Source organism: Ursus maritimus, unplaced genomic scaffold, assembly GCF_017311325.1.
Source record: "Ursus maritimus isolate PB19 unplaced genomic scaffold, ASM1731132v1 scaffold_31, whole genome shotgun sequence".
NCBI classification, from domain to species: Eukaryota; Metazoa; Chordata; class Mammalia; order Carnivora; family Ursidae; genus Ursus; species Ursus maritimus.
In genome coordinates, this window is record NW_024425675.1 from 13,250,925 (window position 1) to 13,267,133 (window position 16,209).

The 16,209-nt window shown below is 40.2% G+C and overlaps 1 pseudogene; it reads right to left on the reverse strand.

Annotated features, from left to right (window-relative positions):
• Positions 1-1,419: 1,419 nt before the first annotated feature.
• Positions 1,420-12,066, reverse strand: LOC103664237 (annotated as a pseudogene).
• Between the last annotated feature and the right edge of the window lie 4,143 nt (positions 12,067-16,209).

Genomic DNA, 16,209 nt, shown 5'->3' on the forward strand with positions numbered 1-16,209 from the left:
ATAGACATGTAACAGATAATGTTTTTAACAATCAGCAGATACGTATGTTATTTTACACAGCCCCTTTTCATAATGACTTCCAGTAAAAACCAACATTAATGTCTAACTCAGTGAAGGCAATTCTGAGAAGGTTCATTTTAATATGCTCTCCTTATACATTGGTGTAAGTGACACTGGTCTAGAACTTCTCAACCTCAAAGAATGAATTGATGGTGTGGGAGTCTGCCTTTATTAAATTAAATTTTTTTCAGTTGAACTTTAGTAGTTGTTGGGCGTTAGCTGGGGCCCAATAAAGACACATTTTTTTACTGAACACATTCCCAATTGACTGAAAAATAAAATATATCAGTTAGCAGATGGAGGTTGCAAATACCACCTTCATTACTTATATGGCTGATTTTGGAAAACGTGGCTTCTAAGTGTTGGGCAAGTGGGCTCTCCACTACTAAACCCCAGAAACAGACTGACACATCTACACAGTATCAGGTAGCACTGGAGCAGGGAAGGCCCCTCACAAAGGGCTTGGGAGAAACAGAGAATATTTGCTCTTTTCCCAAATGAAAGTGAAGGAGTCTAGTTATGCATACTCAGTTTCTTCTCCCAGACTCTCCAGTAAAGTTGGCTAACTAGGGCAGAGAAAAGCCAAGATGTCTTACCATTGAGATTCTTGTACTGGAAGGAAACATGGAGAGTAGGAAAGAAGCATTCACAAAAGTACTATCTGAATAGGTGATTCAAGGCTGTGCTCTCTGCAAGAGCTTTAAAGCAATGGCTGCTGATTAAAGACATATTCATAATATCAGTGACACTTGGGGGTGTCATATCTGTGTTTCTTTTTTTTTTTTTCACTGTTCAAGGTTTATTTGGTATTTTAGTTGGTATGACACTTAGTTGGTTACATTGTTTATATGCAGATCTTTCTTTTTACATTATATTGCAATGTATACCATATTCTGATACATAGAGTATACAAAATAAGGTCCTTTAGAACAGCTATGCACAATACATGCAATATTGAATTTATCTACTAGATCCCAAGATGGGATTTACTGGAGGAAAAAAAGTTGGATTGGCATGTTGGGCGAAGGAATCGAAAGTTCTGTAACACACAGTAAATACTTGTCTGGTTTGAACAGCAACTACAGCATAGGCAACACTGACAGTGGTGCCTCTGAGGTGGTAGAACTATTTTACATGAACCAATTTAGCACAACACAAGATAGGGTTCATCCAGTATCAGGGTATACCTGCAGGGTTTTGTGAACTATTCCTATTTGTAACTTTAGAAAACTGGTATTTTTCCTAGGCCCTCTTAATATTACTACTTGAGTAGCAGATCAGATAATAAGGACAACACACAACCTCCAACTCAAATCCTGTTGTCGTCTAGACAGTGAAGTAGTACAACATTAGAAAATGTTAACACTGCAGCTCTTTTTGGATCCCCCAAAGTGCATCTGCACTGGTCTTCCAAAGGGCCTCTTCCTCAGCGGTCAGATTCACCTTCGCAATGTTCGAGATTCCATTCTGTCCCAAGATGCAAGGAACACTAAGGAAGACATCATCTTTTATTCCATAGAGATCCTTAGTCATTGTGGAGATTGGATGCGCCCGCCTAAGATTCTTCATTATACTTTCTGCCAGATCTGCCACAGACAGCCCAATGGCCCAGGCTGGATAGCCTTTCAGTGTGATCACCTCATAAGCACTGTCAACCACCTGCCTGTGAACCTCTTTCCATGTTCCTCTTCTGCATCAGTGCCTAAGTCAGGGTGCAGATTCTTCAGGGAGACACCAGCAACATTTATTCTACTCCATACAGGCACACTAGAGTCTCCATGCTCCCCGAAGACCCACCCATGACAGCTTAATGGGTGAACTCCCAGCCTCTCCCCCATTAGGTAATGGAACCAGGCTGAATCCAGGTTGCAACCACTCCCGATAACATGGTTTTTGGGAAAGCTACTTATCTTCCAAGCCACATAGGTGAAGATATCCACTGGACTGAAAACAATACACTTGCAGTTTGGGCTATCTTTTATAATACTAAGAATGTTGAATTTGAAGATATTCACATTAGGCTGGATTAAATTTAGATGGCTTTCTCCCTCTTGCTGTTGTGTCCCAGCTGTGATAATAACAAGCTTAGAGTTTGCAGTCATGTTATAGTCTTTGCCAGAGACAATTTTTGGCGTTCTAAGGAAAAGGCTGCTATCCTCCCTTCAGTTTATCTTCCATGACATCAACAAGAGCAAGTTCATCTGCCAAGTCCTCCATGAAGATGCCAACAGCACCAACCCCAACAACTGTAATCTTATTCTGGTGGTCAGTCTTCCTGAGGAAGATTCTGAATCAGCTAACCATGAAGAGATGCTATATTGGACTTCAAACCAAAAGGAATCGGCAGTGCATGTGGGTGGGCGTTGGTGGCATGTGGCGTTGGGACCGGACTTGGTGGCAGTGGCTTGGGTACTCTGTCACATCTGCACTTCCATGATGAAAGCTGAGAGGTTTAAGCAGTTGTTTACTCAGATGGAGTGCTGCCCCACTGTGGCTTGAGCTTGTAGGCAGGGATACCTGTGAGCAAACCAAATTCCTCTCCTAGAAGCATGGGCTAGTGTTTGATTGAGACTTCACGCTTCGACACCATAATGCATAAACAAAGTGATTTTTGGCCTAGAAAACAATACATTGTCTGCTTTTACAGCTGTAAAAGGAGGTCCGTAATACCCAGGGAAATGCCAAATTCTAAGCAGCGTAAGCTCTTGGTATGAACACTGGGCTGCAGTAGCTGAAAAATGTACCCCCCAGGTAATGAACACAGTGACTTCCTGAATCAAGTGAACAGGGAATTTAGAGTTCTGAAATAAAATTCATTTTTGGGATAGTTGGAGGTTTTATGGACAAATACATTTGATTTTGAAGAGAAAGAGGAGAAATCAAGATAATAGATATATAGGGTATACTTTTTGATTTGTTGCCAAAATAGTAACCAAAGTATTTCTTATTAAACAACTGAGTGATTTAATGGTTGGTAAGCTAATTAACCACAACCAATCAGTTTTAGTATCATAGCTATATCACAAGCAAGGATTGGAAAGGATGCATGGTAAGTGGTCTGAGCCACTTCAGAGGTGAACTTGAGCAGGGTCGCCCAGAGCAGAATTTCCACCTTTTGCAGCTTCCTTCCAAGGGTTCCACTGGGAGCTTGATAAGAGCAGCCAAAAAGTGTGAGTAACTGTTACACCTCAATTTCTCTCAGTAAAAGGATTTAATTATACTCAATTATACGCATAATTCACACATCTTTGATTGTTCTTTCTCAGCCCCTTTAGATATTGCTATGGCTGCTAATTGTAACTTGCTTGGAGTAGAGGAAGATTTATGCAGGGCAAACATATTGAGTATCTTTGTCTTTACTTAATAAATATGCAGCTGATAAACACATCCAATAATTAGAGGAGACTACATTAAATATGTATGTACATTAAACATGTATGCCGTGGAAGAAGGAGATTTGGCCAATAATAATTTCATAAAGTTAGCAAGAGTCACTATTATTTACTGGCCCATGATGAATTGGATTCTTATTTCTTCATGCTTGTTGGGGGTGCCATAGGTTACGTTGTTTCAGAATCTGCATTGATTGAAATTAAGCTGAAGGCTAAATTCTTTAGTAGGTAAAGGAAAGAAGAGAACTGGTGTTTTCTGCTGAATTCCTCACTGTCCCCAAACTTACATACCTTAAAGCCAGATTTTATACCATTTATCTGCTAAAAAACCTTGATAGCTCTCTATTATCCATAGAATAATTCCTAGAAAAGAAAATTTCATGAGAGAATTCAAGGCCTTTCATAATTTGGCCTAATTTTATCTTTATAGAGACCAAACATTTTTTATTAGTGTGTAGTCATAATAATCAGTAGCTTTTCTTTAAACACTGTGTTTCCTCTTATCTGCTCTTGTTTTGCTCAATTCTCTGTGTGTGTGTGTCTGTGTTTTCTCCCTGAACTTAGAAAAATATTTCATAAATGGAAGGATTTTGAAAAAGAATCTTAAAAATAGAAGGAAGGAAAATACAGGAAATTAATTTTTTCCCTTTTTTTTTAAATTGAAGTGCAGTTGACACACAATGTTACATTAGTTTCAGGTGTACAACATAGTGATTCAACAAGTTTATGCATTATGCTGTGCTCACCACAAGTGTAGCTACCATCTGTTCCCATACAACACAATTACAATACCATTGGCTACATTCCCTATGCTGTATCTTTTATTCCTGTGGCTTATTCATTCCGTAGCTGGAAGCCTGAATCTCTCACTCCCTTTCACCCATTTTGCACCCCCTTTCCTCTGGCAACCACCAGTTTGTTCTCTGTATTTATGGCTCTATTTCTGATTTTTGTTTGTTTGTTCATTTGTTTTGTTTTTTAAATTCCACAAATAAGTGAAATCATACAGTACTTGTCTTTCTCTGACCTAATTCACTTTAGAATACCCTCTAGGTCCATTTATATTGTTGCAGATGGCGATATCACTCTTTTTATGACTAATATCCCAGTGTGTGTGTGTGTGTGTGTGTGTACCATGTCTTCTTTATCCATTCATCTATTGATGGACACTTGGGTTGCTCCGATATCTTGGCTATTGTAAATAATGCTGTGATTAACATAGGGGTGCATATATCTTTTCAAATTAGTGTTTTGTTTTCTTTGGGTAAATACCCAGTAGTGGGATTCCTGGATCATATGGTATTTCTATTTTTAATTTTTTTGAGGAACCTCCATACTGTTTTCCACAATGGTTGCATCAATTTACATTTCCCACAGCAGTGCACAATGGTTCATTTCTCCCCCATCCTTGCCAACACTTTTCATTATCTGTATTTTTGATTCTAGCCATTCTGACAGGTATAAAGTGATATCTCATTGTAGTTTTGATTTGTATTTCCCTGATGATAAGCATCTTTTCCTGTGTCTGTTTGGCCATCTGTGTGTCTCTTTTGTAAAAATGTCTATTCAGGTCCTGTGCCTATTTTTAATTGGATTATTATGTGTTTTTTTGGCCACAAGTTGTGTGAAGTTTTTATGTATTTTGGATATTAACCCCTTATTGGATATATCACTTGCAAATATCGTCTCTCAGTCAGTAGGGTGCCTTGTTTGGTTGATGGTTTCTTTGAGGTGCAAACGATTTTTTAATTTTGATGTAATCCCAATAGTTTATTTTTGCTTTCATTTCCTTTGCCTGAGGATACATGCCTAGAAAAATGTTACTATAGCCAATATCAAATAGATTAATGCTTATGTTTTCTTCTAAGAGTTTTGTGATTTTAGATCTCACATTTTGGTCCTTACTCCATTTTGAGTTTAATTTTGTGTATGGTGTAAGAAAGTGGTCCAGTTTCATTCTTTTGCATAAAGCTGTGAAGTTTTCCCAGCACCATTTATTGAAGACTGTTTTTTCCACATTGTATATTCTTGCCTCCTTCATCATAGATTGATTAATCATATAAGCCCAGGTTTATTTCTGGGCTCTCTGTTCTGTTCCATTGATCGAGGTGTCTGTTTTTATGCCAGTACTATACTGTTTTGATTACTACAGCTTTGTAGTGTATCTTGAAATCTGGGATTGAGATACCCCCAGCTTCGTTCTACATTCTCAGCATTGCTTTGGCTTTTGGGGGTCTTCTGTGGTTCCATACAAATTTTAGTATTCTTTCTTATAGTTTTGTGAAAAATGCTGTTCATATTTTGATGGATTGTATTGAATCTGTAGATTACTTTGGGTAGTGTGGGTAGCTCAATCAGTTCCCTATGCATTGTAGCACAGTATTTACAAGCACAGCCTCTGTGCTTCACACTTTGCTCTACTGCTTAGTAGTTGAGTGATCGTGAACAAGTTGCCTAATCTATCAGTGCCTCCATGTATGCATCAATAAAATGGAGCTGATACTATTACCTCATAGTCTTGTCATGAGAATTAAGTGAAATAATGCATATAGACTGCTTAGAGCAGTGTTTGGCTCATTGTAAGCATACAACAAGCATTAGTGATGATGATGGTGGTGGTGATGGTGATGTTGACTGGAATATCACCAATATCTACTTATTAAGTATTTTACTCATTCTAGGTCAATTCAAATTCAACCTTCTCTAAGAAGCCATCTCTCCCTTCCCCATACTCCCAGTTTGTATTCAAGTTAACTAAAATACAAGTTGGAGTGATGATATTTAGTAGAACAGAAGTACAGCTAACTAGCTTCATGAAGTAATGGAGTTTTGACTGAAAATTTTGAATGCAGTGATCATTAATGTAGGAGAGAGAGCAATGGTCAAGTACAAGTGAGGAGGAGGATGCAGTGATGTGATAGGAAAAGGCAGAGTATTTATGGGAAAGTGTCATGAGTTTTGTTTGGCTATATATGAAGTCATTCAAGGGAAGATATGATTCTGGTGCTGGGGAAACAGGAGAGGGTTAGAGAGATACTTCTAGTTGTGTTGTGAAATTCCAGTGAACGTGTTTTAAAAAATCTTTCCCATTCCTCCATTATCTGTCTTTTTTATTTTTATACTTATGTGCAACACATTTTTAAGTAGGCTTCAAGCGTAACGCAGGGCTTGAACTCAACACTGAGATCAAGACCTGAGCTGAGATCAGAAGTTGAATGTTTAACCAACTGAGCCACTGAGGCACCCCATGTGCAACATATCTTTATAATAGTATCTTATTTATATGTGTAAGATATTAATGTAGTTATTAGGAGGCAAATAAAATCTGTTTTATGGGAAGATGACTCCAAGAAGTTAAAGAATGGCCCATGTGTCAGGCCATTAGCAAGGAAACCAGAGCGTCCTTTTCCAGGTCATTGATGATCGTTTGAAATACTGTGGCCTTGGTATAGACTGTGTGGTGTTCTATTCAAGTCTAGTGAGCTGGATAAACCATGCTGTGGCCTGCAGTAATGCAGCCCTATTGTTCCTTTGGATTATCCGTAGTACTTCATCTACATGTTCTTCACTCATTAGAGTAGGAGTCCTGTCCTGCTCCAACACTTTTTCAGGCCTGAGAAGATTAAACCCCATTACAGCCAGAATGGTTTGATCCCACTCAACTGTAAACAGTGAGGACCTTTTTCCTAGTAGGCTAAAGCTCTGCTGAATTCCCTAATTAAACCCAGTAAGGCAGCCATATTCAGTAGCTTTGTCCATCTGCTGCTTAGATATGGAATGAATTTTTTGCAAGAAAAGCTATATATGGGCACTCTGGGTGAGCGCAAACCTTCTCCTCATCTTGCTGTGTTCACTGAGCTGACCTCTTGGTTTTCTTATTTGCACAAGGACCAGAGGCTTCCATGAACTTCAACTCAGTTGACCAGGTTTCTGGTACTTCTCTGCCTACCCTCGACCATCACTGTTCCCAGAAATTATGTCCCCCAAGAGCTGGCTGAGATTTTGTTCTTAACCAGATATACCAGTAGCAATCAGAATACCACCATGATTCTATTGTTATTCTCTGAATTCAGTCCAACTGAATTGGACTACCTTTGATACTAGCATAGCACAAGGTTAGATCAATCCTGCCCGTCGGGGATCAATCCTATGTCTGGGGTGGTTTTTCATATATCATTTTGCCCATTGTGGATTAGCCTGCTGCTGATACGCCAGCATGCATGGAGTTTGTGCCTGCCCAAGACTCTTGAGCTGAGTGTACCCCTGGTCTATCTGGCCCTGAGCATTCTTCTTTGAAAAATATGTGGGAAGGAAACAAGACATTCCTTTAAAGGCTGGTCAAATATTTGGCAGGAGTTTGTCTCAACTCTTTATCTTATTTTATTTTAACTTGTCTTTAGTCAGAATATATAATAGCCTTTAAATTATTTTAGATGGAATAGTAACTTTAAAAATCTGGTTTGTACATTTCAAGTATCTTCAGTTTTCCGCAACTGTCATTGAAAACCCTTTCAAAAAATTTTGTTGTTGTGGTTGGTAAGTGTGACTCTTCAGCCATTTGCACTGTACAGCCAAGCTTAATAGACAGGCTGAAATTCTAGGCTTTGAGCCTCTCAGGTGGCTCACAGAGACTCTGGGATCACGCCCTGAGCCGAAGGCAGACGCTTAACGACTGCGCCACCCAGGCACCCCTGAAGATAACCTTTTGGAGAACTCAAATGAAAATTGTTTCTTCAGTAGGTTACAAGAAAACATGGCTCCAGTGACTGGAAAGAGAATCCATAACAGTAGTCAAGAAGGACTTTTAACAGAGTAAAGGGAAAATATAACAAAACGAGACAGAGCAAACCAGAATAAATCAGCCAACTTCTGATATACATTTGCATCTACTTCTAGACTCTGTTAATCCGCCATTGTTCTATCTATCCCAGTGCTAGCAGTACGCTCTTTATTGCAACTCTGTAATGTATCAATATCTGATAGGGCAAGACTGTCTTCATTATTCTTCAATATGCATTTATGATAAAAAGTCTTTCTCAGCAAAATACAATAAAAGGGAACCTCTCTATTCTGATAAAGGATGTCTAGCAGAATCCTGCTGCAAACATGACGTTTAATGGAAAATTTTCAAAGAATGCCCTTTAAAGTTAGGAATAAGACAAGGAGGCAAGCTATCACTGCTTCTATTCAGTATTGTTGTAGAGGTCCTACCCAGTAAGACAAAAAGAGAACTAAATGATAAAAGGATTTGAAAAGAAAAAAACAAAACTGGCATCAGATGACATGATTGAAACCATAGGCATTTGGAGAGAATCTACAAATTTACTACTAGAACTAATATGAGTGCTCACCACCCTCCCTGAGTACAAGATCAAAATATCAAAATATCAAAACCAGTTAGATTCCTGTACATTCAGGAAGCATAACTTTTCAAAGGCTTCCATTTACAATAGCAACATAAACTATACGATGCTCTTAGAGTTTGAGGGGGGCCAGACAATACACCCTTACCTCTCCCTCACCTGAGCTTGGAAACAATTGAAAGATGGACAAAGTCACAAAGAGGGACATCAAAACACAGGCAGAGACTTAAAGAGAGCGAGGGATTGAGTCCTGGTAATATCTAGAAAAAGAGATTTCAAGTAAAGGGGATAGAGAATGCCAAGATTCCTAGGTAGGAGCATGTGTGGTGAGATGGAGTAATAGTACGGAGGTTGGTGCGGCAGGACCAAGGGATGGGGGGTGGGGAGGCAGCCAAGTGGTTGAGGTCAGGAAGGTCAACTGAGGTGTGGGAGGCAGCCAGAGACTCAATTGATCAATCATTCGATAGATCATTTAGGGTCTTGTAAGCTTGGTGAGAGGAAGGTGACAGGAGGGGAGCCTTTACATAAGAGTTTTTTAAAATTTATTCATTTGAAAGAAAGAGAGAGCATGAGCGGTGGGGTAGAGGGCTAGAGGGAGGGGGGGGGAGCAGACTCCCTGCTGAGCAGGGAGCCCGATGTGGGACTCAATCCCAGGACCCTGAGATCATGACCTGAACCAAAGGCAGACGCTTGATCGACTGAGCCACTCAGGCGATTTTTGAGGAAGAGTGTCATGACCACACTTTTGTCCTAACAGGCTTCTTCTGACTGCTGGGGAATGAACTGTAAGAGGAAGAGGGGAAGCAGAGAGCCTGGTGAGGAGCTGTTGGTGTAGTCCTGGTAAGAGATGGCCATACCTATATTTGGATGATAGACGTGGAGATACGAGAAATTGTTGTATCAAACATTAGCCAATGATTCATGCAAATAATTAATTTAAATTGGCATGAGTTCTAAGAAAGAAAAAAGTTAAAATGCTCAAAACGAACATATTATGAAAAAAAATTGCCATAATCTGGCAAAGAATGAACGGCTTAATACGTAAAGAACTCATTTCATCCAATAGGAAAACACAAAATCCACAAGAGTTAGAGTGTCTGTTCTGCTTGCCTTTGTGAGCTGATTAATAGCCATTCACGTACCTCAAAACAGATCCTAGACAAATATGTTGACTAATAAAATTCCAGTGACATTCAGAGAGGAAAGAGAAACTTTTCAAAGTAGATTGAATTTATTCACTCGACCAGAAAGGGCTGCCCTTCATTTCTGAAAGTCCTAAGAAGTCCAAGTACTTAAGAGTTAAACAACATAAGTAACATATTTTAGTTTAATCTAGAGGATATAAATAGAATTTTCCATCTAGTTTTTATTGTTGTCATTTAAAAATGTTCCCAATGGAATATTTTATATGTGAAGAATCTAGAAAATGGAAAGGAAGGGGGCACACCAGTTTTGCTGGGCCCAACTAGCAGCACTGGGACAGACAGATACAACACCATCAGTGGAAAGGCGCTGCAGAAGGAGACGTGAATAAAAAAAGAGGAGTGACAGCCGTCACAAGATAGCTACCCAGCCATGGGGATAAACTCTTGGGAAACACCCCAGGGACTTTGAGAAATCTTTTTGGGACATATTGCTGGAAGGTGACATTGCTACCTTACTAAATTTCCTACTCAAAGAATTATTTTGGAAAGTAGAGTAAAACACCAGTGAAGATAAAGGTCCTATTTAGAGGGGCTTGAGCTTGCAATCAAACAAAGCAAATGCTTGTTCACCTCTCCAGACAGTTCAAGGGCATAACTCACACTGATAGCATCTGTACCTGCCTGGTTACAAAAGGCCTTCTTCACACTTAAAAAGGACGCATGAGGCACGTGCCATGCAGAATCCATTTATGAGTCCAGGGCAAGTGGAGAGCCATAATTAAATCCTTCTCAGCCTCTGGCTCATCCACTTACTAGCTGTGTGAGCACCACAGCAGCCTAACCCCTTTGTTTTCAGCTTTTGGTTGTCAACATTACATTTTAAAATAAATACATCATGCTTAGGGTACTGTTTTTGAAAAGTCTTTATTATAATAAAATTAGCTATTGAGAAAAAGAGGTGGCAGCTTGCAGAGTTGCCCTGAAAAAGCCAGCAAACACTATCTTTATGAATATATACCTTATAAATAACATATATGTATGTTCTATAGAAATATATATATGTTATTAGGAGAGATGGAATCAAACAACTTGAGCATCAAGAACCCATCCCTTAAATATCCCTGCAAATCTGCTCTCATGGTCTTGAAGGGAGAAAAATTAACGTGAACATTGGTATTTATTTCCTATTGTTTCATTTAAATGAGTGTCGTTTCTGATAACGGCCTGCCACCCGAAAGAATCGAGGGAAGAATCAAGTTGCCTTTGAAAACAGGAGCACAATGCTGGTGATGAGGAGGGGACCTGAGCTAAGATAGGGCCTCGAAGTTCCCCTGGTGTTTTTGCCAAGACATCCTTCCTACGAAGATGCCAGATTTGGACCACTGCCCCGTGCAGAGTGCTCTATTTCCCCGGCCCATTGCGAGCAACAGAAACTGACCCTGGATGATTTTTGAAACATGTAGAGATGATACTGGAAAGCCCGTATGATCACTGGGGATGCTGGAGATCTAACTGTGCAGCTCCCCTTCTGTGCCCTCAGGGTCCCCCGGGCAACACCGCCAGGCCCAAGCTGCTCTCCCCAACTGCTGGATGGGCCGCCCTGCCATTATACTGTCAGTACTTGATTCCTGTCGGGGTGTCACCGTTGGTCAAGTGCAGACCACACACCCACCTCCACCTCGAAGGAGACTGAGAAGAGGATGGGGACTTCTCAGAAATGTTTTCCCTACCACAGTCATAAATAAGATAGGGAATTCCTCATAGGGAAGGGTTCCAATGCTGGGCTGTAAAAACCAAAACCAAAAACAAAACACAAAAATAATCAAAAAAAATGTCCACAGCTTGCCAGGTTTAAGATTCAGGATGCAGTACATTGCTGGCAAATTCGGAACACGGCCACCCTTCCCATCCGATTGTTCAAACTCCATGGCTGCTGGTAAAGAAAACCCCCAATCGGCAGTTAGAAACGTCACGCCTTTTCCTTAATTCTGCACTGGTGTTCACGAAGCTGTCGTACCTTCTTGCCAACAAGTGACACTTTGAGAGCTGTTTTTGGCCACTTCCTTTTATGAATGACTTTGTGGATACAGGTCCGTGCACAGCCATGCCCTCTTGTTAGCTGTTGTTGCAACGTGTGAAGGGAAAACTGCCACACCCCCTGCGGATCAGGCTCTGAACAAGCTGCGCTCAGGTCTTAGTGGGCGGTTGTGGGAACCTTGGACATGGGGTTAAGGGAGAGTGAACATGGGGTCCACACGCTTGAAACGACACTGTGTGTGCAAATAAGAAACAAATTAAAAGGCCAAACTAAAAGACCAAAGGTATTTTCTTCCATCTTCACATTTTGTAAACAGGCATCTGGATGTTTCCATTATTTGCAAGAGAAGGACCTCCTTTAACAGAGCTACCTGCTAAGCGTTGACCCCAGATAAACCAACCCGTTTATGGTACAGAAAATAAGGACACTCTAAATAAATCTGGATTGTTCCAGACCACATCTGTGCATCTCACGAAGATTACAATGGGAGAAGAAAAGGAAAATACAGCAAAGAAAAAGTATGACTCTGGAGAAAGATAAACTGTTGGAGTGATCTGACGTTGGATACCATGTACAATATCTTGCCAAGCATATCTGTCATAGTGGGTTTTGTGGGTTTCTTTGTTTTTGTTTTCCCAATGAAAGTGGGTATCTGGCAACCGTCCCGTGATTTGTGGGATGCGAGTAGAGCACTGCGTCTACCCTGAGTGGTCAACCGACTCTCCTAAAGTTTCACTTGGTAGTTCCTTTTTAACAAAATCTAAGTCCCAGAAAGGCCTCCCAGGCCCTTTACATGTTTTCCTTTGCTGTTGCTCACAGCTGACTCATGTCAGTGGTCACTTAAAGTCTATTTTCCTTGTTGTTTACCCAAGTGTTGGAGATGTGTCTTGCAGATGGCAGATTGTTTTAATGTTGGCTTATAACAAGTCATGTCAATCAGTTTGCACTTCAGATATGCTGAGTGCCAACTGAGCTAGGGAAGGGTTAACTTTCGGGGTGAGAAGTCTTTATGATATTTTAGGGAAAAAAAATTATATTGGCCTTAAAAAAAAAAAAAAACCAAAACCCTGTGCTCTCAAAAAGAGGAAGTGTTTTTTCAGAACCCAGCAGTAGAGAGATAAAACTAGAATAATTCAGTTGAGCTTCTTAGGTCTGGGGTTCCTCAACAGACGTGATAACAGAATGTAAATATTGATATCCAGCTGTCAGCCTATTGGCCTTCCTCACAGAGGTTAGGAGAACTTGGCCTCTCTTGCTGAGAGCTGGCTAAAGGCAGCCAGGAAATTCAGAAGAGAATATATTTATCGGGTTTTTCTCTTCTAAGTTTAAGACTTAAAAAAACAACAACAAAAATACACGCAAAAACACACACAGAGGAAATACAGGGCTTCCTCCCCAGCGGGTCTCGTTAGCTCCGCTGCTATCTTTCCCTTTGGTCACTGTTCCACGGGACGAAGCAGTTGGCTCTTTCTGAGCGCTTTTCTAAGTGGTTAAATTCGACTTTGGTGGGGAGTACCTGAACTGACTTAGCTGTAAGGCACAGAGCTTAACCCTGAGAGCTGCAAGCTCACCACTGGCCTCCTTGCCTCCCCCCACCCCGGCTCCCCCTGCTTTTGCTTCCGGCCCACTGAGGTCTGCCTTCCCCTTTACAGCCTGAGTGAACCTTCCGAGGTATCAGTCCCATCGTGGTGGCCTGTACTTAAAGCTCTGACTGGGCCCATGCTTAGTGGAATCTTTTCATTTGGTTTATACTCTGACAGTATACAAATGAAGAAAATAGGGGGTGAAGGTAAGTACTGTGATGGAACAAAACAGGAAAGGGGGAGAAAATGACTGATACTCCTTTATATAGGCTCAGGGAAAGCCTCGCTGAGGCGGCGACATTTTTGCTGGGATCTGAATTGAAAAGAAGCAGCCAGCCATTTGAAGATTTGAGAGAAGTTAAGTCTAGAAAGAAGAAATAGCAAAAAGCTCTACAAGAGCTATTTGGAGATCACTGGAGCCAGGGGGAGAGGAAGGACTGGGGTCCAACAGGCATTGGTGGCGTGGAGCACTTGGAGCCATGAAGTCTATGGTAAGGACTGTAGACCTTGTGTCTTCGGTGATGGTAGAATTTTAAACAAGGGAGTTATGTAACTTGGTGTTATGTTTTAAAAAATCTCCTTGGCGGCTGCATAGAGAATCAGTTATGTGTGTGGGGGTGGAAGGAGTGGAAGCAATGATCTCAGTGACCAGATTGTCACAGCAGTCCAGGAAAAAAGGTGCTGCTGGCTTAGGCTTAGGTGGTATTAGTGCAACTGGGACAATGGATGGATTTGGGATGTGGTTTGAAGGTAGAGTTGACAGACCTTGCTGATGAATTCGTTGCTGGAAGTGAGAGAGAGGACTGCCCCAGTATGGATGGGTTTTCAGGTTTGACCAACTGGGGAAATTGCAGTGTCATCTACTAAGGCCAGGAAGACTAGGGATAAGCAGATCGGTGGATGGGGGACACAAAATCTCTGATTTAACCATGGCAGTTTTGAGATGCCAGTCAGAAACCAAAGTGGATGTGTTAGGTAAGCAGTTTGACGTGCCATCCTAGAGCTTACGTCAGGAGCTCCAGGTCACATTGGGACTATAGTGTAAGCTTAAAAAGTAAAATGAGAAAGTGCTGAAAAAAAACTAAGATGACATTTTATAATCTTGGGCTATTATAAAAATATTATTTCAAATCATAAATTAAAAGACTAGCAGATTTGACTATATGACTTTTTTTTATTGAGGTATAATTGGCTTGTAACATTATATTGCTTTCAGATGTGCAACATAATGATTTGATATTTGTATATATGGCAAAATGATCGTGACAGTAAGTGTAGTAAACATTCATCACCATACATAGTTACAAAATAGTTTTATCTTGTGATGAGAACTTTAAAGATCTACTCTCTTAGCAATTTTCAAATTGTAGTGCAGTATTATTAACCATAGTCACCAAGCTGTACATTACACCCCAACGGCTTAACTTATTTTATAACTGGATATTTGTGTCTTTTGACTTACTTTACCCATTTGGCTCTCCCTTTGCTCCCACTCTGGCAATCACCAATTTGTTCTATCTTTGAGCTTGGTTTTCTGTTGTTTGTATTTTTAACTCCACATATAAGTGAGATAACATGGTATTTGTCTTTCTCTGACTTATTTCACTTAGCATAATGCCCGCAGGGTCCATCCATGTTGTTGCAAATGGCAAGATTTCATTCTTATTTATGGCTGAGTAGTATTCCTCTGTGTGTGTGTGTGTGTGTGTGTGTGTGTGTGTGTGTGTGTGTATCACATTTTCTTTACCCGTTTATCTATTGTTGGACAGTTAGGCTGTTTCCATGTCTTAGCTATTATAAATAGTGCTGCAATGAATATGGGGGTACAGATATCTTTTTGAGTTAGTGTTCCCTTTTTCCTTGTCTAAATACTCAGAAGTAGAATTGCTAGATCATAGGGTAATTCTAGTTTCAATTTTTTGAGGAAACTTCATGCTGTTGTCCATAGTGGCTGCACCAATGTACATTCCCATCAACAGTGCACAAGGGTTCCCCTTTCTCCTCATCCTCACGAACACTTGTTATTTCATGTCTTTTGAATAATAGCTATTCTGTCTGCAGTCATACCACCCTGAACGCACCCGATCTCATCTGAATAATAGCTATTCTAACAAGTGCAATGGGATATCTTAATTGTGGTTTTGATTTGCATTTTCCTGATGATGAGTGATGCTAAGCATCTCTGTCTGTTGGTCATCTGTATATCTCTTTGGAAAAATGTCTATTCAGAATCTCTGCCCATTTTTTAATCAGATTTTTTTTGGTATGGAGTTGAATGAGTTCCTTATATATTTTGGATATGAACCCCTTATCAGTTACATGATTTGCAAATATTTTCTCCCATTCAGCAAGTTTTCTTTTTATAATGGTTTCCTTTGCTGTGCAGAAGCTTTTTAGTATGATATATTCCCATTTCTTAATTTTTGTTTTAGTTGCCTTTGTTTTTGGTATCAGGTCCAAAAAAATTATCACCAAGACCAATGTCTAGAAGCTTACCACCTATTTTTCTTCTGTGAGTTTAATGGTTTCAGGTCTTATGTCCAAGTCTTTCTTCCATTTTGAGTTAATTTTTGTGTATGGTGTTATGATAGTGGTCCGGTTTCATCCTTTTTCACGTGGCTGTCCAGT